The sequence below is a fragment of the Polypterus senegalus genome, chromosome 8 (assembly GCF_016835505.1).
Source record: "Polypterus senegalus isolate Bchr_013 chromosome 8, ASM1683550v1, whole genome shotgun sequence".
Classification (NCBI taxonomy): domain Eukaryota; kingdom Metazoa; phylum Chordata; class Cladistia; order Polypteriformes; family Polypteridae; genus Polypterus; species Polypterus senegalus.
In genome coordinates, this window is record NC_053161.1 from 164,162,892 (window position 1) to 164,186,987 (window position 24,096).

A 24,096-nucleotide genomic window follows, 5' to 3' on the forward strand; every position below is an offset into this window, starting at 1 on the left:
CTTTATGCTGCCTCCCCAGCACACCACCGCGTAGATGCGGGCGCTCACCACAACCGTCTGATAGAACATCTGCAGCATCTTATTGCAGATGTTGAAGGTCACCAGCCTTCTGAGGAAGTATAGTCGGCTCTGACCTCTCTTGCACAGAACATCAGTATTGGCAGTCCAGTCCAATTTATCATCCAAAAGGGCTTTTTGATTTTCTGTTCTTTTTCTTGAAACCTTTATGGAAAATAGAAGGTCATGTATTAGCACAAGTAAACTTAATGTGAACTTCTATGGGAATGAAACATATTATGAACTTTTGCACAAATCAAGTATGCTAAGTAATTAATCAATAAAGGCATATGTTATATTTCTTTTTAGACTAAGTTCAGAGAGAAGCCACCAATATTTAATAGCCCAAAGGAACAGAGAAGGGGGAGAATGATGAATGGGGTCAGAAAAGGGGAAACATGTGTCGGTTGGGAACCGATTAGGAAATAAGGGTTGCAAGGAATAATACTGAATGACAAGATACAAGAAATAGTGGGGGCTACAGAAGTGGCCTGAGAAGGGCCAGCTGGAATGGGGAGTCAGGGTAAGCAGCGAATGAGGTGCTTCAAGTGAGGCCTGGGTGATAAGAAATGGTTATATATACGGTAACTTTTGGCTTGTTCAGGGCTCAACTAGCTTGGGTTGAGTCCACCTTATTGTTAATTGCAATAAAACTAATTACTCTGTTTGCCAATCCTTCGACTCCTAGAGCCTTCTTTCAAGGTGAGAATCTCCGGTGCACTTTGGGCTTCCACACTTTCTTCCCTACTTGTTAGATTCCATTGATTTGTATTAACAAATCTTTTTTTTTTTTGCATACTTTTTGCCCTCACAGGAATTTTTAGGATTTTAAGTTCAACTCAAGGGTACCACCTACAGGCCATACTACAAATGAGGTTCCTAAATTTTCTGGTTGTCTTAAGAAACCAGCGTGTTTCTTTGTGCCAGTCCCAAGCCCGGATAAATGGGGAGGGTTACATCAAGAAGGGCATCCAGAATACATTTTTTCCAGATCAATATGCCAACAACAATACAGGTTTTCATATCAAGCCCAGGTTAACAAAGGCAAACACCAGTACTGTTATCAAACAAGGTGCGGAGGGAAATTGGGGTACTGTTGGCTGAAGGAGAAGAAGAGGGGGGAGGCATGTCTGGAGGCAAAGTGTAAGAAAATAAGGTAAACAGAGTGGAAGTGTGGGTAGGAACTTTGAATGCTGGCAGAATGACTAGTAAAAGGAGAGAATCATCGTATATGATGAAGAGAAGGAAGGTTGATATATTGTGGGTGCAAGAGACTAAATGGAAGGGGAATAAGGCCAGGTGGAACACAGGTGGGTTCAAATTGTTCTATTATGGTGTGGATTGGAGGAGAAATGGGGTAGGAGTTATTCAGAAAGAGCAGTATGTCAAGAGTGTTCTGGGGGTGAAAAGAGTGTCAGACAGAGTGATGATTATGAAGCTGAAGGTGTGATGAAGAATGTTGTTAGTGAATATGCCCGGCATGTTGGCAAACATGATTTCTGGAGTGAGTTGGATGAAGCGGTAGAGAATGTAAACAAGGAAGAGAGAGTGGTGTTTGGAAAGGATTTCAATGGACATGTTGGTGGAGGGAACAGAGGAGATGAGGAGGTGATGAGTAGTTATGGTGTCAAGGAGAGGAATGAAGAAGGTCAGAGGATAGTGGATTTTGCCAAAAGGATAGACATGGCTGTGGTGAATATGTATTTTAAGAAGAGACAGGAACTTAGGGTGACATACAAGAGTGGAGGAAGATACACACAGGTGGATTATATCCTATGCAGGAGAGTCACTCTGAAAGAGATTGGAAACTGCAAAATGGTGCCAGGGGAAAGCGTAGTTAGGCAGCATAGGATGGTGGTCTGTGGTATGATGTTGGAGATCAAGAAGAAGAGGAGAGTCAGGGCAAAGCCAAAGGAAAAAGGACCTTGACAAATTGGCTAGACAGAGGGACTGAGCTGAAGAACATGAGCAGCAGGTTAGGGTGATAAAGGATAAGGATGGAAACGTATTTACAAGCGAGGAATGTGTGTTGAGCAGATGGAAAGAGTACTCTGAGAGGCTGATGAATGAAGAGAATGAGAGAGAGAAGAGGTTGGATGATGTGGAGATAGTGAATCAGGAAGTGCAATGGATTACCAAGGTGGAGGTAAGGGCAGCTATGAAGAGGATGAAGAATGCAAAGATAGATAGATAGATACAGTAGATATGAAAGGGACTATATGATAGATAGATAGATAGATAGATATGAAAGGCACTATATAATAGATAGATAGATATGAAAGGCACTATATAATAGATAGATAGATATGAAAGGCACTATATAATAGATAGATATGAAAGGCACTATATTATAGATAGATAGATAGATAGATATGAAAGACATATAATGGATAGATAGATAGATAGATAGATATGAAAGGCATATAATGGATAGATAGATAGATAGATAGATATGAAAGGCACTATATAATAGATAGATAGATAGATAGATATGAAAGGCACTATATGATAGATAGATAGATAACATCATATTTTTTATGTTGATTCTGCTTTTAAGGATAGTACTGTGTTTTTTAAAGGATAGTGATGCTATTTTCTAATTTAAAAAAGTAAGTAAGTAACTGAGAATTTGTCAAGAATATAATTAATTTTTTCCCATGCATTTTTGATGTTGATTATACTTTTAAGAATTGTGGCGTGTTTTTAAGGATAGCTTGAAACTCTCTGGTGCGCACCAGAAAAATCCTCAGAAAAAAAATGTACAGTGTCCCCTCGGGGCTCCGTAGGATAGTGATTGAGTTTTCAAAATTAAAAAAAAAATAAGTAACAAAGAATTTTTTTTTTCATCATAGTTTCCTGATGCTGATCCTGCTTTTAAGGATAGTAGTGTATTTTTAAAGGATAGTGATGATATTTTCTAAGTAAAGAAAGTAAGTAAGTAACTGAGAATTTTTAAATAGTATAATTACTTCTTTTCATACATTTTTTTAATGTTGATTCTACTTTTAAGGATTGTGATGTGTTTTTAAGGATAGTGGTGAGATTTTCTAAGTCAAAAAAAGTAAGTAAGTAATCAAGAATCTGAAGAAAAAGTATAAGTATAGTGATGTGCTTTTTTTAAGGACAGTGATATGATTTTTGAAGTAAAAAATAAGAGGTAAAAATAAAGGATAGATAATATACTCACAAGGGCAAATGGTTGAACAATATTCCGTGTCCCAACTTTTTTAAAGGTGAATTACAGATTTGTTCAAATTTCAAGCATAATTTAGAAAATGGAAATGTAGGATGAAAAATGAATACTAGAAAGACATATCTGATAATATTTCTTGTTTTTTTTTATGGCCCCTTTCTTCAGATCTTTCTCTTGTTTCTGTATTGTCTCCAATTACATGTTTTAAAAATTTAATAATCCTCGTCGAGTTATCACACTTCGACTTCTCGTACATAAGAGGAATATTGCAATGAATTGAACTGAGAATTTGTAAAGAATATACTTAACCATTTTTTTTTATCATAGATTCCTGATATTCATTCTGTTTTTAAAGAGAGTGATGTGTTTTTCTAAGTATAATAAGTATATTATTCGACTTCTTTCTGCTGATCTATTTTATCTTATTTCTGTATTGTCTCCGATTGGGGCTGTCACAAAGTGTAATTTCGTTGTGTTACACAATGACAATAAACATTTTTTAAATGTAATAATCTTCGTAGTGTTATTATACACCGAGTTCAGAACAATATTGAAATGAATTGAAGAAAGATTTTGTAAAGACTTTGTTTAGCATCCAATCATCTATTCGATCATGTGTGGTTGTTTTCTTGTCAATTATTTTTCTGCCTCTTTTCCTGTCCCTTAATCTCTAGTCACAGTGCTTTAGTTTCTAATTCCAAGGCTAGCGATTGAATTTCTTTTGTGCTGAGCTCGGCACGCACTGTTAATCGGCGAAATAAATAATAATAATAAAAAAAAAATTAAAATGCTGGTACGATCTCTGGGGAAAGAAAATATCATTTTTCTATTAACGGGACAGCCTTAACCCTCGCATCGGCGTGTCCACGTGTCCGGAAGTGCTCGGCGTTCTTTCACTTTCATTTCTTTCCAGTTAGCTCTCGGCTGTCACACTGAATCTCGGTTTATGATGGCAGGAGCTAAACTTTCACTCTCCGCCGATCAGTACTGCTGTCCGGTGTGCCTGGAGGTCCTGGAAGAGCCGGTCACCATCCCGTGTGGACACAGCTACTGCATGGACTGCGTTCACGACTACTGGGACCAGTCCGACACAGCGGGAGCCTACAACTGTCCTCAGTGCAGAAGGACATTTAACGTAAGACCGGAGCTTAATAAAAGCACCGTATTAACAGAACTGATAAAGAAACTGAAGGAGGTGACAGACGTCGTAAGTCCCTCCGAGAGTTACGCTGGACCTGACGATGTGTGTCCTGTGATTTTTGTCCAGGGAGAAAACAGAAAGCCTTGAAGACCTGCCTGACATGCATGGCCTCCTATTGTGAGAATCACCTGCAGCAACACAGAGAGCATGAAGCTCTGAAGAGACACAAACTGGAGGAACCTACTGGAAAACTGGAAGAGAAACTCTGCACGAAACATCAAAAAGTTCAGGAGATCTTCTGTCGAACTGATATGACCTGCGTCTGCCTAATGTGTGCGGTGACTGATCATAAGAGCCACGACACGGTGACAGCTGAAGAAGAGCGAGCGAGCTGTGAGAGAGGTGAGGGGAGGGGTAGCAATGGGAAGGGTTAACTGGGAAAAGGAGCTGGAATTGGAACTGTGGTATGTCTGTGTGTTCAGACAGGATTGACTGAAATTTCCTTACTGAACGTTTTCTTCTGGTCGCCATATACGTCTCAAAGTCCAGCTTTCAAATAGTCTAAGCAATTAATGGGAGAAAAGAAGTAAACTGGATGAAATGGTCTGCCCCACAGGTCAGACAATGTTGGTTTAATTCAGTGCACCCGTCTTCTTCCCCACTTCTTTTGATTTTATTACTATAAGGATGTAGATGTTTGGTTAATTTGCTGACTCAAATCCAGCCCTTTATGATGCCGTGTGTGTATGTGAGTGAGTTTATGGCTGTCCCGTGAAAGAATATCCTTCTGACCAGGGCTTATTCTGGCATTGTGCCCAGTGCTGCTAAGATTGACTCTCATGTTCTTATACTGGAATAAGCAAGTTCTACAATACAAGGATGAATAACCTTAACAAGTACCTTTGAATTTTGTATTATTTTATTTTACAAAATGTATATATTTACCAGATATTTTCTGACCTTCAACCTATCAGGCTCTGAAAGCGTGTAAAATTTCACTTGTTTTCTTCTTTTTGGTTACTGTCTGTAGCTTTGACAAAAGCCTCTAAATATAACTGGACGCCACTGCAAAGCCATGAGAGTAGGACTGATTTAGTTGTACTTCCTTCTTTACTTTGAATTTGAATTAAGTCTCATCTCATCTTAAAGAAACCAAATCACCTTTCTTTGCCTACCCTTCAGATGCCTTATAACTGCCATTCCCTCCTACCTTCTTAGGGTGGACTTTCTTCTTGTCCTTCCTGACGCATTTCAGGTCGTTTCTGACTAAGACATGATGGGCACAACATTCCTTAAAATATAACTTTATTTATTTGTAATCTTACTTCTATTTATTACTAGGGGGCTTCACCCCCTGCTCACTTTGCTTGCCAACCCCTGTGTTTGGTTAATCGGATAATAAATAATTTCTAATAAATAATCCAACTTTTTCTAATGTTTGTCCCTGTGATTTATTGATTGTCATAGCAAAAGCTATTCTCACAGTAAACTGTAAACATTTTAATACGAATGTCATATCACGATCTCCTTTGGGGTGTAATGTTATTTGCGGAATATATACATTACCTTTCTTTTTGCCTGTTAAAATTTGCATCGCTTCTCCGTGATCATAAATGTACACCTGACCGAATTGTGTATTCTTTGAAATTCAACTTGTCGTTGCTTTAACTGTTCCGGGACCACAGATTCTCATAGCGTATGGTCTAGTATTGTGTAAATCCACATTTTGTGCATTGAATGATGGGAAGGCAAAAAGACTTTGTTGTCTACTCTTTGCCTTTTATTTCTGACCTCGATTTGTCCTGCTCTTTTTCCAATTACTCCTGGTTCTGATGATTAATCACCGTTTGTTTTGCGGTAATGCAATCTTTTCTATCTTTTCTTTGATACTGTACCGACTGAGGTGATAAAGTGTCACAAAAGTTTTACTTGAACAATCGCCGACTTCGTAACCCTAAACACAACTTTCTAGCACCTACTCCAACCCCTCATCCCCCGTGTCTCGCCTCCCTTACCGCATCAATCAATACCCCGCTATCAGTCTTCCGTGTTGTACTCCGCCCTCCCTCAATCTGACCGAACACTCACTTAAAACCAAAATGGCCTTAGCCTGACTGGGACGCTGCAATACTTTCGAATTTTACTGCTTTCATGATCTCTTATCTGCCTTTTTTTTCTCTCCACTGCCTTTGGGTGTCTATTCACCGTATTGTCCTTATACGCTTTATATGTGTGTGCACTACGTGCTTTTACACGACTGACTGTTTTTTGATGGATGTGCTCTTATATGATATCTGTTGTAAGTAGGGCGTGTCTTGCAAGAATCTCATGTTCCACGTCCCCGCGAGACGGCCCTGGCACAGTCTCTTGGCACCAAGTCTCATGTTTACGGTCCCCGCGAGACGCTCCGTGGCAAGTCTCTTTTGCCTCGCGGGCCTTTTAAATGTCTTTCGAGAACTTCCGAGAAGATCACGTATCGTCGCCTTGCTTTTGCTTTCCAGGATTTCTTTTTGTAATAGAGAGATATTTTATTTATATTCATTTATTTTATTTCCATTTATGTTATATATGTTAATTGTATCTTTTTTTCTTGTAAAGCACTTTGGCCACAGCATTCCTATGTTGTTTTAAATGTGCTATATAAATAAACTGACATTGACATTGTCCCCAAGGCATAACTTAAAAATAACTCTTTAAACAAATCTCTCTATTATATAAAAAAAAATCCTTCAAGAAGACAAAACTTTTTTGAAAGATTTTTTCAAGTCCCAAGAGATGAGACTGTTGACGTGAGATTATTTCAAGTCCTGCCCTTCTCTCCTCTTATATTCAAACATGCCCACGGCCCTCTCACCTCTCATTTGTGTGAATGCTTTAGACAGACACAGTTCCTGTGCTCGCAGCTCTTATAAATTTGTATGTTTTCCTCACTTTAAGTTCCCAATTATTATGTTCAAATCTTATTGAAGAATTTCATCAGGAAGGGTTATCAACAGAAGAAGTGTGAGTACACGGGCAATCCTAATGCCAAGAAATGATGAAGTCAAACGAATTAACATGAAAATTGTCGATCGGTTACACGGCAAATTGCTTAAATGCGAATCAGTAGACTGTGCTGAAACAGTTGGAGGTAATTGTGCAGAAGATGAAAACATCAACTTCGAATATCACAAAGAGTATCTACAACCGTTAACACCGTCTGGTCTTCCACCGCATGAATTACTGTTGAAAGAAGGATTTATCCAAGAAAGGTAATGTAGTACATCTTCAGGGGATGACATTAGACACCAAAGGAGATCTTGATATGCCATTCGTTTTAAAACGTTAACAGTTTCCCGTTAGAATAGCTTTTACAAAGACAATTAACAAATCACAGAGACAAACATTCAAAAAAGTTGTTTTATTTATTAGACAGAAAGAAACAAAATTCAATCACCCGCAGTTCATACGTTGCGTTGTCACAATGTACGTCCAAACACAGAATCAAAATTCAATGTGATACTGACGAAAACTTAATTAAAAAAAAATGTTTTTACTAAACTTTTACAGGAAAAGTGTAAGTTTACAAAATATCTGTGTGTTAATTTCAAAGCCAAACAGAACAAAATCGTGTAACGCAATGAAAAATTTGAACGCAACATGAAACATAATTTACTTTCAAATTATTACATTTTACTATTTTTTACTTGCTGTAATGTAAAATAGTTCATTCTATTATAATGTATAAATGTAACCATTCCCATAAAAATAACAATCTGTTTAAATTGTACATCCACATCCCCTGACATGAGCAGCAGAACTGCAGAGCGCATAGCACAGGGCCAGGGGTTGGCGAGTGAAGTGAGGAGGGGGCAAAGCCCCCTAGTAAATAAATAGATAAGTATATACATAGATAAATAGGTGCATAAGTGAGTAAGTAAATAAATAAATATACACATCTACAGTACTTTCCTTCTATGTTCTCTTGTGATTTCCTATTGATTTCTTTTCCTTGGTTTCCCTGGCACTTTTCCTTCCATCTTAAGATTTCAGCCGGCAGTCATTCCAGTCCCTGTCTTGTCCTCGTTTTCGTCACCATCATTAACTATAATGGACTCTGCTGAACTTCCCCGTCCATCTCCACTTTATTCTAATGTCTTCACTTGTTGACTTCATCTACCTGTCTTTCTTAAAACTCACCTCACTTTTTAAATTCTCTTACCTCCTTCTGACAATTTGTATACCTTACACTTAACAAATGGCAATTTCCTTTAAAACAGACGTATGGGGAAGCGTATGTACAGTTTAAACAGATTGTTATTTTCATGGGAATTATTATACATATGCATAATAGGCCTAACTTTTTTACATTACAGCGAGTGATTAACCATAGTAAAAAATAGTAAAACGTAATAAATTGAAAGAAAATTATGTTTCATGTTGCGTCAGAGGTATTCGTTGCGTAATACGTTTTCGTTCTTTTTGGCTTTGAAATTAACACGCAAATACTTTTTAAACTTTAAATAGTAAAAACTATTTTTTGAAGTAACTTTTCGTCAATATCGCACTTAATTTTAATTCCGTGTTTGGACTTTCATCGTGACAACGCAACGTATAACTGCCCATGAGTGAATATCGTTTCTTTCTCTCTAATAAATAAAATGACTTTTTTGGAATGTTTGTCCCTGTGATTTGATAAAATTTCATAGCAAAAGCTACTCTAATGGGAAACTGTAAAAGTTTTAATACGAATGGCATATCAAGATCTCCTTTGGTGTCTAACGTTTTCTGCAGAAAATGTACTACATTAACTCTCTTGTCGCCTGTTAAAATTTTACATGTCAGAATTGTTCGACCACTTTTGAATACAACTAATCTTGTCCTATTGCATAGTCCATCACTCATCCATCCATCCATTATCCAATCCGCTATATCCTATCTACAGGGTCACGGGGGTCTGCTGGAGCCAATCCCAGCCAACACAGGGCACAAGGCAGGAAAAAAACCCTGGGCAGGGCGCCAGCCCACCGCAAGGCACACGCGCACACACACACACCAAGCACACACTAGTGACACTAGGGAATAACCTGCATGTCTTTGAACTGTGGGAGGAAACCCACGCAGACACGGGAAGAACATGGAAACTCCACGCAGGGACCCAGGTCTCCTAACTCCGTTACCCACTGCGCCACCATGCCGCCCTCACTCATACATAAATTACGCAATAACATTACGATATATCCTTCTTTCAACAGTAATTTGTGTGGTGGAAGACCGGATGGTATTCTTTGGGATATTGTAAGTTGATGTTTTCATCTTCCGCAACATCACCACCAACTGTTTCAGCATAGTCTATTGATACGCATTTAACCAATTTGCCGTGTAACTGATCGACTATTTAACGTTAATTCATTTGACTTCATTTTTTCCCGGTTCTAGGATTGCTTGCATACTCATTTTTTCTGTTGATAACCCTTCAGGATGAAATTCTTCAATAAGATTTGGAGTCTTCTTTTATTGGGAACTTAAAGTGAGGAAAACGTAAAAATGTATAAGAGCTGAGAGCGCAGGAACTGTGTCTGACAAAAGCATTCACACCAATGAGAGAGGAGCATGGGCGTGGGAAATAGTTGAGAGGAGAGTGGGATTCTTCTGGTAAAAATCTTGTCTTGCAGGACGTGAAAAATTCTCTTGGAAACGGTCTTGTCTCAAGAGTTTCTTTTATAATAGAGATGTATACAGTATATATGCACATTATGGTTTGAACACACAACAAAATGACTGTAAAGCAAGAAAATTAAAAAGAAAGAAAAAAGAATATACTTCTGACTTGGCTGTCATTGTCCCAGTGAGGCATTATTCCGGCATATTGCTATTGGCATAAAGGAGCCCCAGTCGCATTTCTTGACACACTTCTGATGATGATGATGATGGGCTGAAAGTCCTTAATGTTCTTGTGTCAGAGAGGGGATGTGCCGCATTGTTCATAATTGGAACTCAGTTTTGTTTAAATTCTGTCCTTTGCTATTACCATCAGTGGGTCCAGAGAGTGTTCTACAATAACACTTGCCCTTTTAATTAGCCTGCTTATTCGGTGGGACCCTTTTGAATAGATGTTATCAGCCCAGCACACCACAATGGCCATCATAGAGTTATAGAAGATGAGTAGGATGTCGTTTCCCACATTAAAGGATCACAGTCTCCTAAGGAAGAAGAGTCTGCTCTGCCCTTTCTTCTCCACTTTTTCTGTGTTATGAGACCAGTCCAAGCTGTCATTAATGTGGACCCCCAATTACTTGTAGGAGTGGACCACCTCTACATCCACTCCTTGAATAGTGTCTGGACACAGAGGCTTTTTGGTGTGGTGAAAGTTACAAGCAGTTCCCTGTTTTTATTGATGTTAAGATGCAGACAATTCTCTTTGCACCAAGAAACACACTTCTTCAGCGGATTCCTCTCCTCTATCTCATCCCCTTATTAAAACACCCCATAAGTACAGAATCATCTGAGAATTTCTGCATGTGACCTGACCTGCTGATATATTTCTAGTCACTCACAGATGTACTGAGTGAAGAGAAAAGCAGACAGGACTGTTCCTTATGGTGTTCCAGTGTTGCTCACACAGTCCTCGAGTTTCACAGACTGTGACCTGACAGATAGTCCATTATCGAGGACCCAGTAGGCTCATCCACCTACATATCTCTGAGCTTACTGCTTAACAGGGGTGGCTGTATGGTATTGAAGGCCCTGGAGAAATCAAAAAACAGAATCATCCAGCTTTGTCCTGGTGAGAATAAGCCTTGTGGAACAAATACTGTAATTTTATGCTCCACTCCAGTCTTTGTCCGATTGGAAAACTGCAGTGGGTCAAGGTGGTCTGCCATAAGACAACTCATAATGTCCAGGATGAGTCCCTCAAAGGTCTTCATGATGTGAGAAGTGCTACTGATCTGGCAGTCTGGCATTGCAGTCGTTAGGTAAAGAGGTGCCTGCCATCTTTGGAACAGGAATAATGCAGGATGTTTTCCACAGCAGTCGACACTTTCTGGAGCCTTAGGGACAAACTGAACATGTGACCGAGGACACCGTAAAGTTGGTCAGCACAGGCCTTAAGAACTCAAGGGCTAACTTCATCAGGTCCTGCAGCTTTTCCTGTGTGTACCTTTCTCAGTTGTCTCCTTACTTGGTCTTCAATTATGGACAGGCCACACAAATTATTATTATTATCCATCCATCCATTTTCTAACCCGCTGAATCCGAATACAGGGTCACGGGGGTCTGCCGGAGCCAATCCCAGCCAACACAGGGCACAAGGCAGGAACCAATCCTGGGCAGGGTGCCAACCCACCGCAGGACACACACAAACACACCCACACACCAATCACACACTAGGGCCAATTCAGAATCGCCAATCCACCTAACCTGCATGTCTTTGGATTGTGGGAGGAAACCGGAGTGCCCGGAGGAAACCCACGCAGACACGGGGAGAACATGCAAACTCCACGCAGGGAGGACCCGGGAAGCGAACCCAGGTCCCCTAACTGCGAGGCAGCAGCGCTACCACTGCGCCACCATGCCGGCCCATTATTATTATTATTATTATTATTATTATTATTTATTATGATACATTTTATTTATGTACCCCCTTGCCATGCTCAAGGATGGTCACTTATGGTCAAAGGTGGACTTAGAACATTAGTACACTCTAGACGAGAACAGGCCATTGAGCCCAACAAAGCTCGCCAGTCCTATCCACTTATTTCTTCCAAAAAAACATCAAGTCTAGTTTTGAAAGTCCCTACAGTCTTACTGTCTACCACACTACTTGGTCACTTATTCCAAGTGTCTATCGTTCTTAGTGTAAAGAAAAAGTCCTAATGTTTGTGCAAAATTTACCCATAACAAGTTTCCAACTGTATCCCCATGTTCTTGATGAACTCATTTTAAAATAACAGTCCTAATCCACTGGACTAATTCCCTTTACATACATAACTTGTCACTACCCATTCCAGTTGACGGGGTAGGAGTTGTGGATGTAGCAGGGATGGTATGAGGAGACTGGTCATTGGAAGAAGGTAGCAGTGGGAGGGAGAATCTATTAAAGAATTGGTTCAAGGTAATAGCTTTGTCCACATCCCCTTCTAGCACCTGAACCCTGGATTTTTTAATTCCCTTAATTAGGCCCAGTCCATTCCAGATATTCTTCATGTTCTTCTGAATGAGTTTGTTTTCTGTTTTAGCTTTGTGAGCTGCCTTTCCTTCACTTAGCTTTTTTTTTAGCACACGCTGTGCTTCCTTTGTAGCCTCTATGTCACCGAATTTGATTACTCTCCTTTTCCTCATTCAGTCGACCTTTTCGCTTCTTAGTAATCTGGGGCTGCTTGTTTGTAAAGTAACGCACTGTCTTTGTGGGCACCACTGCGTCAACACAGAAGTTAATATAGTCTGTGATGAAGTGACAGAGTCCCCTCAAAATTGTCCCCATGTGACTCACACATCATTTCCCAGTCTGACATTTGGAAGCAGTCATTCAGAGCCATTTCAGCCTGCAGACTCCATTTCCTCACTATTCTAGTGATAAAAGGTTGCTGTCTAATAACAGGCTTATAGCTAAGAATAAGATGAATCGGGTTGTGGTCAGATTTGCCTAAAGGTACCAGTAGATTACACTTTAACAAAGTTAATAAAGGCATCTTTTAACATTTGAATACAGCAGGTCCAGCTTGTTATTTTCTCGACTGAAACTGATCACAATCTGATAGAAAGTTGTCATTGTTTCTTCAGAAGTCACACGGTTGAAATCCCCACATATTATATCTACAGGGCTGGAGTGAGTAATCATTAAAGTATTGGTAACAGAATGAATCATTTCCATTGTTAGCTTCCTATTTGTGGAGAATATAAACATTTAATTATACATTTAATTTACATTCCTGGGCAAATCACTTGGATGAATTCCAACAACTAGAATTTCAATGTCTGGATTACAAACTGTAGTTTTAATTGTAGTATGCTCCCTTTTACATCATTCCTCATTCACATAGATGACCAGTCTCTTTCCTGTATTTTGTCACACCGCACTGGGTCTTGATCTGCTTGAATAAGATGATATCTGTCCAGCATTAAAGCAGCATCACGTACATCAGGTTTAAACCAGCTCTCCGTAAAGCACAAATGCTATAGTACTTGTATGCATATAAGTACAGAAAGTTCATCCATCTTATTTGACAGCGATTGAACATTTCCCATTACAATGGATGGTAGACCATTTCTGAAACCTTTTCATCAGTGATAAATACAGAGCTCAAGTTGAAGTCTGCTGCTTGTGCAGCACCTACAAGTTATTACCTGATAAATACCTGACCTGACATTGAGGCCCTCACCCTGATGGTCTGTTTCTCCTTTAACTCTTCTTTTCCAGTCACACCCAATCCTCCCTCCAGTCCACTCTCTCAGGTTTCTCGCACGTTTGGCTCCAGGATGCTCAGCTCTTGTCCACTTGCTCCGTCGGCCTTCCTCCTTATCCTTATCTTGTTTTCTTTCTAATAAAGCCATTGGGCTGCTTTTTTTAAATTTCTGCCCACTCATACCTTTCTTCTGCATTTTGTCTCCTCACAGAACCTACTGGAAGAGAGAATGGCTGAAATGAAAAAGAAAATTGAGGAGAAAGAGAAGAAACTGATGGAGGTGAAGGAGGCCATAGAAAGGATTCAGGTGAATGACGTCCTGTTAAGACATCACAGTGGAACTGAAGGAGAGGTTGAGAACCTGATTAGTGTCATATTGTTGTGAAATGGGGACCATAATGAAATGTTGAAAATAAAACTTTGAGTAATGATATCAATACTTAAATGAGAATCATAAACGCTTTGATCAATTTTAACGTACAAAGACACAGGGACTCCAGTATTTTCCTTTCTGGTAGCTAAGGTTGAACACATTGACTGCCTCTTTCTTCTTTGCTAGTTTGAGATTCCATTGTTCTAAAACTCATGCGACTGGACTTCTTTTCTGTCTTATTTTCTATCAGAGCACTTCAGAAAGAGAATTGCGGGAATACGAAGAAACCTTCAACTCTGTACTTCAGGCCGTTGAGAGGCTGAGGTCAGAAGTCACTGAGGTCATTAAAGATTATGAGAGGAGGAAAGTGACAAAGGCCAAAGAGGTCATGAAGGAACTGGAGCAGGAGGTCGAGGAGCTCAAGTGGAGAGAGGCTAATCTGGCTGAGCTTTCACAGATCGATGACCACATCCATGTCCTGAAGGTGAATGACACCAGCAGGCCTTTGTGGCACACATGTCATGTCCTCTTTTTGTGTAGAAGTTGCCATCTCTCTCTGTCCGTATTGGAAATGAAGACACAACAGATGTTGGCATCAATGAAGATTTGCTTTCCGAGACTCTCAGGATGAGTCTGTCTGAACTGGAAAAGGGTCTACGGGAGCTGAGCAGCTGGGAGTTTGTGAAGGCCAGTGAGGCAGGTGAGTTGTGCGACCCTCCAAGCTGCACTCCTTGTCCCAAATGCTGCAGGCTCACATTCTTTGTTTTTTGTTCTTTTTCTCTCATTTGCAGGCCACATCCTGCAGAATCTGAGGACCAAAATTGACTTTTAAAATGTAAGTCTAGGGATGCTTATGTTGAACTTGAGTAAACAAGATGGAAAGTCTTATAATTTACTAGCTGTGTAAGACGGTGCTGTAAAAAGCCCAGACACCTGGAAATCATGGATTCTGGCACTTCAATCAATCAATCGCATCAGTCGTGCAATAGCGGCTAAGCGAGGTTCTCTTTTCTTGGTGGTTTTGTTTTGCTGACCTGCTTGCCTCCATTGTCTATCAGCGGCTTACGAGTTTCACTCTCCTTGGTGGTTTTGTTTTGCCGACGTGTTTGCCTCGCTTGTGTATTAGCAGCTAAGCAAGTTTCTCTCTTTCCTTGGTGGTTTCACTTTGGCGACAGAGTCGCTTTCTTTGAACTTCATGCTGTAGTCTCGCACTTCCGAGCCGGACAGACACACACACACTTCCATGTGTAGACGTTTATATTTATAATTTACTATGTGCTAAGTGGAATAACCGTGTCTTGTAGAAAATATACACTCACAATGCACTAGGCATGGAGGAACTGCTTTTCTTGTAGCCTTGTCTAGAGTTCACCAGGCTACACTGTTACACACTAACCGTGTTCTATGGTCTGATGGGATCGGCTTAAATCCAACCTCACATTGCGAAGCGCAGAAGAAGCAGGGAAGAAATGCGACGTATCTGAGTGGAGACAGGAGGGCAACCATCTCAGAAAGGAACAGGAGAGTTTCTATCGCCTCAGTAGTTTGAGTGGCCACTGCTGGTGTTCATATTGTATAAATCTGAAAGAATTCTACAAAATATTTACCACCTCCAGATGGTTCCTGATCTCATCTCCACTTTGCCTTCCTTTATTGTCTTTAACGTGTGACTTATTGTGTATACTTGCATATAAGTCGGGTCTTGAAACCCGAAAAATCGATCATAAAATCATACCCTGACTTAGACACCCATTCAAAAATGCGACACTTACATTTTTTGAAAGGTTGTAGATATAGGTTAGGTAACTGTTGATTCTTATTAAAGGTACGGTAATATAAATTCATAAAAAGAAAATGTTTTGTTACAAAAAATGGGTAGATTTATCATAAACTTTATTTTACAAAACAAACAAAATTGCAACAGAATACCTAGGTACCAGTAGGTATTTTATCGTATTTAATCTTCCACCCCTATTGAAACCTCTCCGAAAACGGGTTCATCCTCGTTATTTAGCATTTCGTCATAGGGATCCCAATCATTTAATTCATGCTTGTGTTCCTCTTCGTCATCCTCCTCACCACTTCAATGACTTTTCATTTAAAACCAGCTTCATATTTTCTTCTGATCGGACGAACGCTCCATCGTAGATAAGGGATGCTCTTCCGATAAAGGTGCTTGAGATACAAAAAACACAAATCAATGCAAACATCGTTGCAGAATAGTTTGGGTATTACCGTGTGGTCACGTTGGCACAATACATAGGAAAAAAAAAGGCCATGTGCTCCATGGTTACTCTCTCAGGTGGGCGTTAGCATATCATAATCTCTTGGACCAATAGCGTGAGTTTTCCGCATTCAACTTATACGACCGACATTATAAAATACCAGAAATTATACTGTAAAATCAAGCCCCAACTTACAGTATATGCGGGAGAACTTAAACGTGAATATATACGGTAACTGATCACAGGTCTAACTGGTCAACATCTTGGGCAGCACTCATGGTGACATGCCGTCTACATTTTCCTCTGGTGGGTGGTTAAGGCATTAAACTTGATCCACAAGACAGAAGGTCTTAGGTGTCAGCTTCTACCACCCGCTACCCAAAATGTAAAATCTTAATGTTAACGATTATTAACACCTCCAAGTTATCTTGGGAAGGCCCTCACTATTGACTGTTGCTACGTTAAATGTTTGCTGTCTACACTCCCATGTTCCATTCACCTTCAATATCAACTTTAGAATTTATTATTACAGTTGGAAAATGCTGGTGCCACAAAATGAAGTCATGTTAATGATTGTGTCCAAGCAAAGAAGATACGTATGTAAAAGAAGGGACTTTATATGGAGCTCGAGCTGATGCCCATGGCGTTTTGTTGGGCCTCCATTCTGACTGATGCCTTCAACGATGCCAGACTTTCTGCTTTTATTTGTCTCTGTCTGCAACATTTTAAATGAGCCTTTTATTTATTTATATTATTCAGATTAAATGCATACTGTGTGTGGACAAACCCTTCCTGACAGCCCCCTCTGCTGATTCCACTCAGCTCTGGGCACTATCAGGTCACCACGACCACTTTGGGAAGGAGCTGACTATTGTTTGAAGGAATTGTTTGTTGCATTTGTTTCATTATCTTAATGTTTTTCTTAAGTATACCAGATATAATGATATACACTCTAGCCTATACTTAAAAACTAAATTCTGGGTGTCCAGTCCCTCAGAGCAATCTGATTGGTCAGTTTGACTCTGGTGACACAAAGAAAGAGGAAGTGTGAGAGGCACGAGGCACACTGAGAGTCACCTTCAAAGATGGCAGCTATAAAACAGGAGGTTAGAAAGGCGTCTGAAAAGTAATGATGGAGTCTGAGAAGCTTTATGGGAACACACTCGAGAATGGGTTAGTGAAGAGACGTTCAGAGTCATGCGAATATTGAAGAAAGGCGCTGAATGTACACGTAGGACAAGAGATCGTAAATATTTTTAGATGATTCTATTACCAGTCTTTCACCAGTGCTGTGGCTGGCTTATACAACAAAACGCTGGTGTGTCTGATTGGTCAGTTTCACTGTGCTCACTCAGTCAAATGTAACTGACAGGGGACGTGCTGGGCAAGGGAGGTTTGATACGCACAAGCATACCAAGGAAAAGGTGGAGGAGGAACGCTGAGAGTCTCCTTCAAAGGTGGAAAGTATTTGCAAAAATCCGAATGATGTTTTCACAGTCAGTAACGGGGCCCATCTACCATTGGTGTTACTCAAAAAGCAGACAGGAGGGAGGTAATGAGCCTCAAAATGGCAGATCTGAGATGCAAGCTTTAGGGGAATGCGATTGAGAGAGGAACTAAAGAGCAAAAGAGTCTGAGACACAAGAGGTTGCCGAAGAATGATTGCTGAGCGTACACATTTGAGAAGAGCTGTCAGAATGTATTCCAGTTCTTGTCTTCGGCAGACAATGTAGCTAGCAGAGACATCCACAATGCAAGCAGCTACTGGATGTTGTTATAAAGAAGGGCAACAGTTTATTTTTTTCCCTGGCCTGAACCTCGTCGTCAGTTCAATTAAAACGTCAAAAAACAATCCGTGTCTGAAAAAGTGAACTATAAAGACTCTTGATTGAAATCAAATCAAATGCCAGTATTAATCTAATTGTGCTTCTTGTTCTTCTTTCGGCTGCTCCCATTTAGGGGTCCCTACAGCAGACCATGCTTCTCCATCTATCCCTGTCTTTTATGTCATTTTCTGCCACACCGACTCCCTTCATGTCCTCCCTCACCACATCCATAAACCTCATCTTTGGCCTTCCTCTTTATCTCTTACCTGACGTTTCCCATCCTCAACATTCTTTTCCTGATGTACCCCTTCGTCTCTCCCCTGCATGTGACCAAACCAGCCCATTCTAGCTCCCCTCACTTGGTCACCAAACTGTTGTACTTGTGTTGTTACCTCTTTTCTCATTCCGTCCACCCTTGTAACTCTGAATGAAAATCGTAGAATTTTCAACTTTGCCACGTCCAGGTCTGTCTCCTGCCTTGTAGTTGGGAGTAGCAGAAAAGTATGTGAGGGAGCTGCAGGAGAACAATAATCTGTCTAAATGAATTAATATGGAATGGGGCTCCTATCTATTTATCTATCTATCTGTCTATCTATATATATATATATATATATATATATATATATATATATATATATATATATATCTTTTGTAAACACAAAATGCAGTTTTTAAATGATGGTTTTATTATTTAGGAGAAAAAATCCAAACCTACATGGCTGTGTGAAAAGTAATTGCCCCTGAACCTAATAACTGGTTGGGCCACCCTTAGCAGCAATAACTGCAATCAAGCGTTTGTGATAACTTGCAATGAGTCATTTACAGCGCTCTGGAGGAATTTTGGCCCACTCATCTTTGCAGAATTGTTGTAATTCAGCTTTATTTGAGGGTTTTCTAGCATGAACCGCCTTTTAAGGTCATGCCATAGCATCTCAATTGGATTCAGGTCAGGACTTTGACTAGGCCACTCCAAAGTCTTCATTTTGTTTTTCTTCAGCCATTCAGAGGTGGATTTGCTGGTGTGTTTTGGGTCATTGTCCTGTTGCAGCACCCAAGATCGCTTCAGCTTGAGTTGACGAACAGATGGCGGACATTCTCCTTCAGGATTTTTGGTAGACAGTAGAATTCATGGTTCCATCTATCACAGCAAGCCTTCCAGGTCCTGAAGCAGCAAAACAACCCCAGACCATCACACTACCACCACCATATTTTACTGTTGGTATGATGTTCTTTTTCTGAAATGCTGTGTTCCTTTTACGCCAGATGTAACAGGACATTTGCCTTCCAAAAAGTTCAACTTTTGTCTCATCAGTCCACAAGGTATTTTCCCAAATGTCTTGGCAATCATTGAGATGTTTCTTAGCAAAATTGAGACAAGCCCTAATGTTCTTTTTGCTTAACAGTGGTTTGCGTCTTGGAAATCTGCCATGCAGGCCGGTTTTGCCCAGTCTCTTTCTTATGGTGGAGTCGTGAACACTGACCTTAATTGAGGCAAGTGAGGCCTGCAGTTCTTTAGACGTTGTCCTGGGGTCTTTTGTGACCTCTCGGATGAGTCGTCTCTGCGCTCTTGGGGTAATTTTGGTCAGCTGGCCACTCCTGGGAAGGTTCACCACTGTTACATGTTTTTGCCATTTGTGGATAATGGCTCTCACTGTGGTTCGCTGGAGTCCCAAAGCTTTAGAAATGGCTTTATAACCTTTACCAGACTGATAGATCTCAATTACTTCTGTTCTCATTTGTTCCTGAATTTCTTTGGATCTTGGCATGATGTCTAGCTTTTGAGGTGCTTTTGGTCTACTTCTCTGTGTCAGGCAGCTCCTATTGAAGTGATTTCTTGATTGAAACAGGTGTGGCAGTAATCAGGCCTGGGGGTGGCTACGGAAATTGAACTCAGGTGTGATACACCACAGTTAGGTTATTTTTTAACAAGGGGGCAATTACTTTTTCACACAGGGCCACGTAGGTTTGGATTTTTTTTTCTCCCTAAATAATAAAACCATCATTTAAAAACTGCATTTTGTGTTTACTTGTGTTATATTTGACTAATGGTTAAATGTGTTTGATGATCAGAAACATTTTGTGTGACAAACATGCAAGACAATAAGAAATAAGGAAGGGGGCAAATAGTTTTTCACACCACTGTATAGTGCCTTTCTATCTGTCTATCTCTCTATTATATAGTGCCTATCTATCTATCTCTCTATTATATAGTGCCTATCTATCTATCTATCTATCTATCTATCTAGTTCCTTACCACAGCTGATCTTAAAATGACAAATCCTCTCGACCTCTCCACACAATCGTGTCACCTCCAATGCCATCGTCTTGCCCGTCACACCTTTGTTGTTCATGTTTGTGTCACAGCAGACTGGCCACCCCATGCTGATGACTGGAAATGTTCTCCTTATTTTAAATACAGATGACAAGTAGGAATTTCTCATAGGACAGTCTGACACATGAGATGGACCTTTGAAAAGAGGATTACAAAATAATTACAAGTTTAAAGTTATTTTTAGATCACAAACTCAGTGCTCATCTTGACATTTCAAACTTGTTTTCTATCATTTCTCCATTTGCACAGTAAACAGACAATAAGAAAGAAGTTGAAAAGTTCAAAACCTGACATGAAGGACACTAGAAAACGTGATGTCTGCCAATAATTCCATTTTTTTTTTCTTTTGGATGTGGGAAATGATAGTTTGAAGGATAAAATGAAAAACCTCCTCTCTTCATTCTCCTCCTCCTTCTCCTCCTCCTCCTCAATATCATCCTTACATCTTCATTCTTCTTTCTTTTCCTCTTTCTACTGTTTCTGTCTTCCTCTGTGGTTAACTGTTATAATGCTGTTTCTTTTCCCATTTTATTCCTTGCTCTTCATGTCTTATGTTTTCCCTCTCACACCTCCTTCTACTCCTCGACCCTTCAGGTTCAAGTCCCGTGTGTCTCCATGTCAGCAGATTTCTTCACTTGTTTTCTTTTCTGTCCACTCAGACTCCTGTCAGCCCACCCTGGACTCCAACACAGCGCACAGATGCCTCTGCCTGTCTGAAGGGAACAGCAAGGTGACACGTGAGGATACCCAGAGCTCATATCCTGCTCATCCAGACAGATTTGACTTTTTCGTCCAAGTTCTGGACAGAGAGGCTCTGAGTGGAAGTCGCTACTACTGGGAGGTTGAATGGAGTGGAAGAGGAGTAGGCATTGGAGTGACGTATGGGGGGCATAAAAAGGAAAGGAGACAGTCAGGAGTGTCACCTTGGGCGTAATGACAGGTCCTGGAATTTGTTCTGTTGTCATTCCAGTTACTCAGTGTGGCACAATAACATGAAGACTAAAATCAGAGCTCCCTCCGCTCAGAGAATAGGTGTGTATCTGGACTGGCCTGCCGGCTCCCTGGCATTTTATAGCATCTCAGACACAATGGCCCTCCTGCACAGGTTCAGCGTCTCCTTCAGTGATCCTCTCTATCTGGGGTTTGTGATCAGACCAAACTCCGGTGTGACAGTCTGTCCTCTGAGCTCACCTGACTAGTGACCGGGGTGGCCTGCAGGTGAGTTCATGTCTACTCTCACACGGGCTTTCTTGTTATTTAACTGTAAGGAATAAAATCTGTGCACCTTCACAATATTGAATATTAGCTTGGGGGCTTATGTTAAGTACACTTAATAACCATATAGTGGTGCTCTCTATAAATGTAAATCTAAAATCAGCCTCAAGTAGAATAGAAAGCAAACATGTGAGCACACACGTGACATGAAACTCCCCCCCATAACCCCGAATATGAAATATGGATTTGGTTTGAATGAGATGGGAATATTAAAGAGCGAGTCAGAACTGACCAGTGAACTCATTTTAATCCACTCTAATGTCAAACGGGTTAGCACTGCGGCCTCAAAGCCCCAAGTGACACCCGTTCAAATCCCAGGTTTGTCACCGTGCCGTATTCCATGTTCTCCCAGTATCGGTGAAGATTTTTTCACTTCAGTGCTCCAATTTCTCTTCAGTTCTCTTCTCAGTTTTGTTAAATTGATGTCGTCATGAATTTCTTTTAAATAAATGTTCTGAAGTCGCTCTGCAAAAGGTTTAGTGTATACATGAAATATAAATGGGGGGCATGGTGGCGCTGCTGCCTCACAGTAAGGAGACACGCGTTTGCTTCCCGGGTCCTCCCTGCATGGAGTTTGCATGTTCTCCCCGTGTCTGCGTGGGTTTCCTCCCACAGTCCAAAAGCATGCAGGTCAAGTGCATTGGCGATTCTAAATTGCCCCTAGTGTGTACTTGGTGTGTGTGTGTGCCATGCGGTGGACTGGCATCCTGCCCGAGGTTTGTTCCTTCCTTGCACCCTGTGCTGGCTGGCACTGGCTCCAGCAGACCCCCTTGACCCTGCGTTAGGATATAGCGGGTTGGACAATGACTGACTGACTAACTGAATTAAATTCAATTTTAATTAAATAAAAAAGAATTAAAAGATGACTTTAACATTTTCAATTTGGGTTAAACTAAAGGTACTCTGAGGGTGCAGAAATGGAGTTTTAAAGAGGGTTAGTGTTATCAGAGCGATTTTATGAAGGCGATCCTAACAGGTGGGTGGTGTAAAAGATGACATATAAATTAATTCTAATAATAAACAGCGGAGAGTGTCTAACCAAATAAGACAGGGGCGAGAGTAAAAGAAGCGTTAGTATCACAACATCAAATCCAATTTTATTTTCTCAAATAGACACTTGTAATGCACTTTAGGTAGTTAACTGCTCAGTCACTGAACTCCAAGACTGTGCATTAGAATCATATAAAGATGTAAAAGATGGCGCGGCACGGTGGCAGTGCTGCTGCCTCGCAGTTAGGAGACCCGGCGTGGAGTTTGCATCTTCTCCCCGTGTCTGCGTGGGTTTCCTCCCACAGTCCAAAGACATGCAGGTTAGGTGCACTGGCGATCCTAAATTGTCCCGTGTGTGTGCCCTGTGGTGGGCTGGCGCCCTGCCCGGGGTTTGTTTCCTGCCTGTGTTGGCTCCAGCAGACCCCCGTGACCCTGTGTTAGGATATAGTGGGTTGATGGATGGATGTATGGATGGATGAAATAAGAATGGTGTGTAAGGGTTAATTGACTTGCTGTTAAATTGTGATGATTAAACAAAAATAGACTACAATGCTCCCTAACTTAAAATGCTTGCCTAGCAGTTTGAAATGATGAGCCCCATTGCCAAATCTGGCTATGTGTTAGCTGTGCATGTGAGTAGAAAGACAAGTAGGTTTCCAAAATTATATTTGTACGGAGCACCGTGACATATTAAACATATACACTTATTACAGGAGGAACGTTGACAAAATGTGGGATGCATGAGAAGTATCCAGTCTTGTGGTCCTGGAGTCATTCTGCTACCATCCTGCCTGCACCATGATGTGGAAGTGAGGATGCCATTGTTGTTCAACAGAAAAGTCTCAGAGTCATCTTCATTAGAGGATCTGGAATCAGAGTTTTCCTCCATGTTGTTTTCCTGCTCTGAACCGTCCTCCTCCAAATCACTATCTGCTTCCTCATCTCGAAAGATCAGGTCAAGGGCCTCCTGCACAGCAAGTCTTGCTGCCATAACCTCTGTCACTGAAATGGCAGCTCAGCTCTCAGGTGCCATTTTAATCTTATGACCCCAACTGCTGATATGTTTAAATCTCGGTTAATTCAGAAAAAATGGATTCTAATTTATTTATTTTTAGATTATAGCTTGTGCTTGCAGATGCAGATCTCGTGTCTGTGTCGAGGCACCCTGTGACCGTAGTATGACATCTGTTCCTTATGTGCACCATATATGCTGTTTTACTATTTCACTGTTTCGAGATTCCCCCATGACCCTTTGGAGACCAACAGCTGCCTGTCTCAGCGGAAACCCGGGCAAATGT

At 40.7% G+C, this 24,096-nt stretch overlaps 1 pseudogene; it reads left to right on the forward strand.

Annotated features, from left to right (window-relative positions):
- Positions 1-4,163: 4,163 nt before the first annotated feature.
- LOC120534675 lies at positions 4,164-22,364 on the forward strand (annotated as a pseudogene).
- Positions 22,365-24,096: the final 1,732 nt, after the last annotated feature.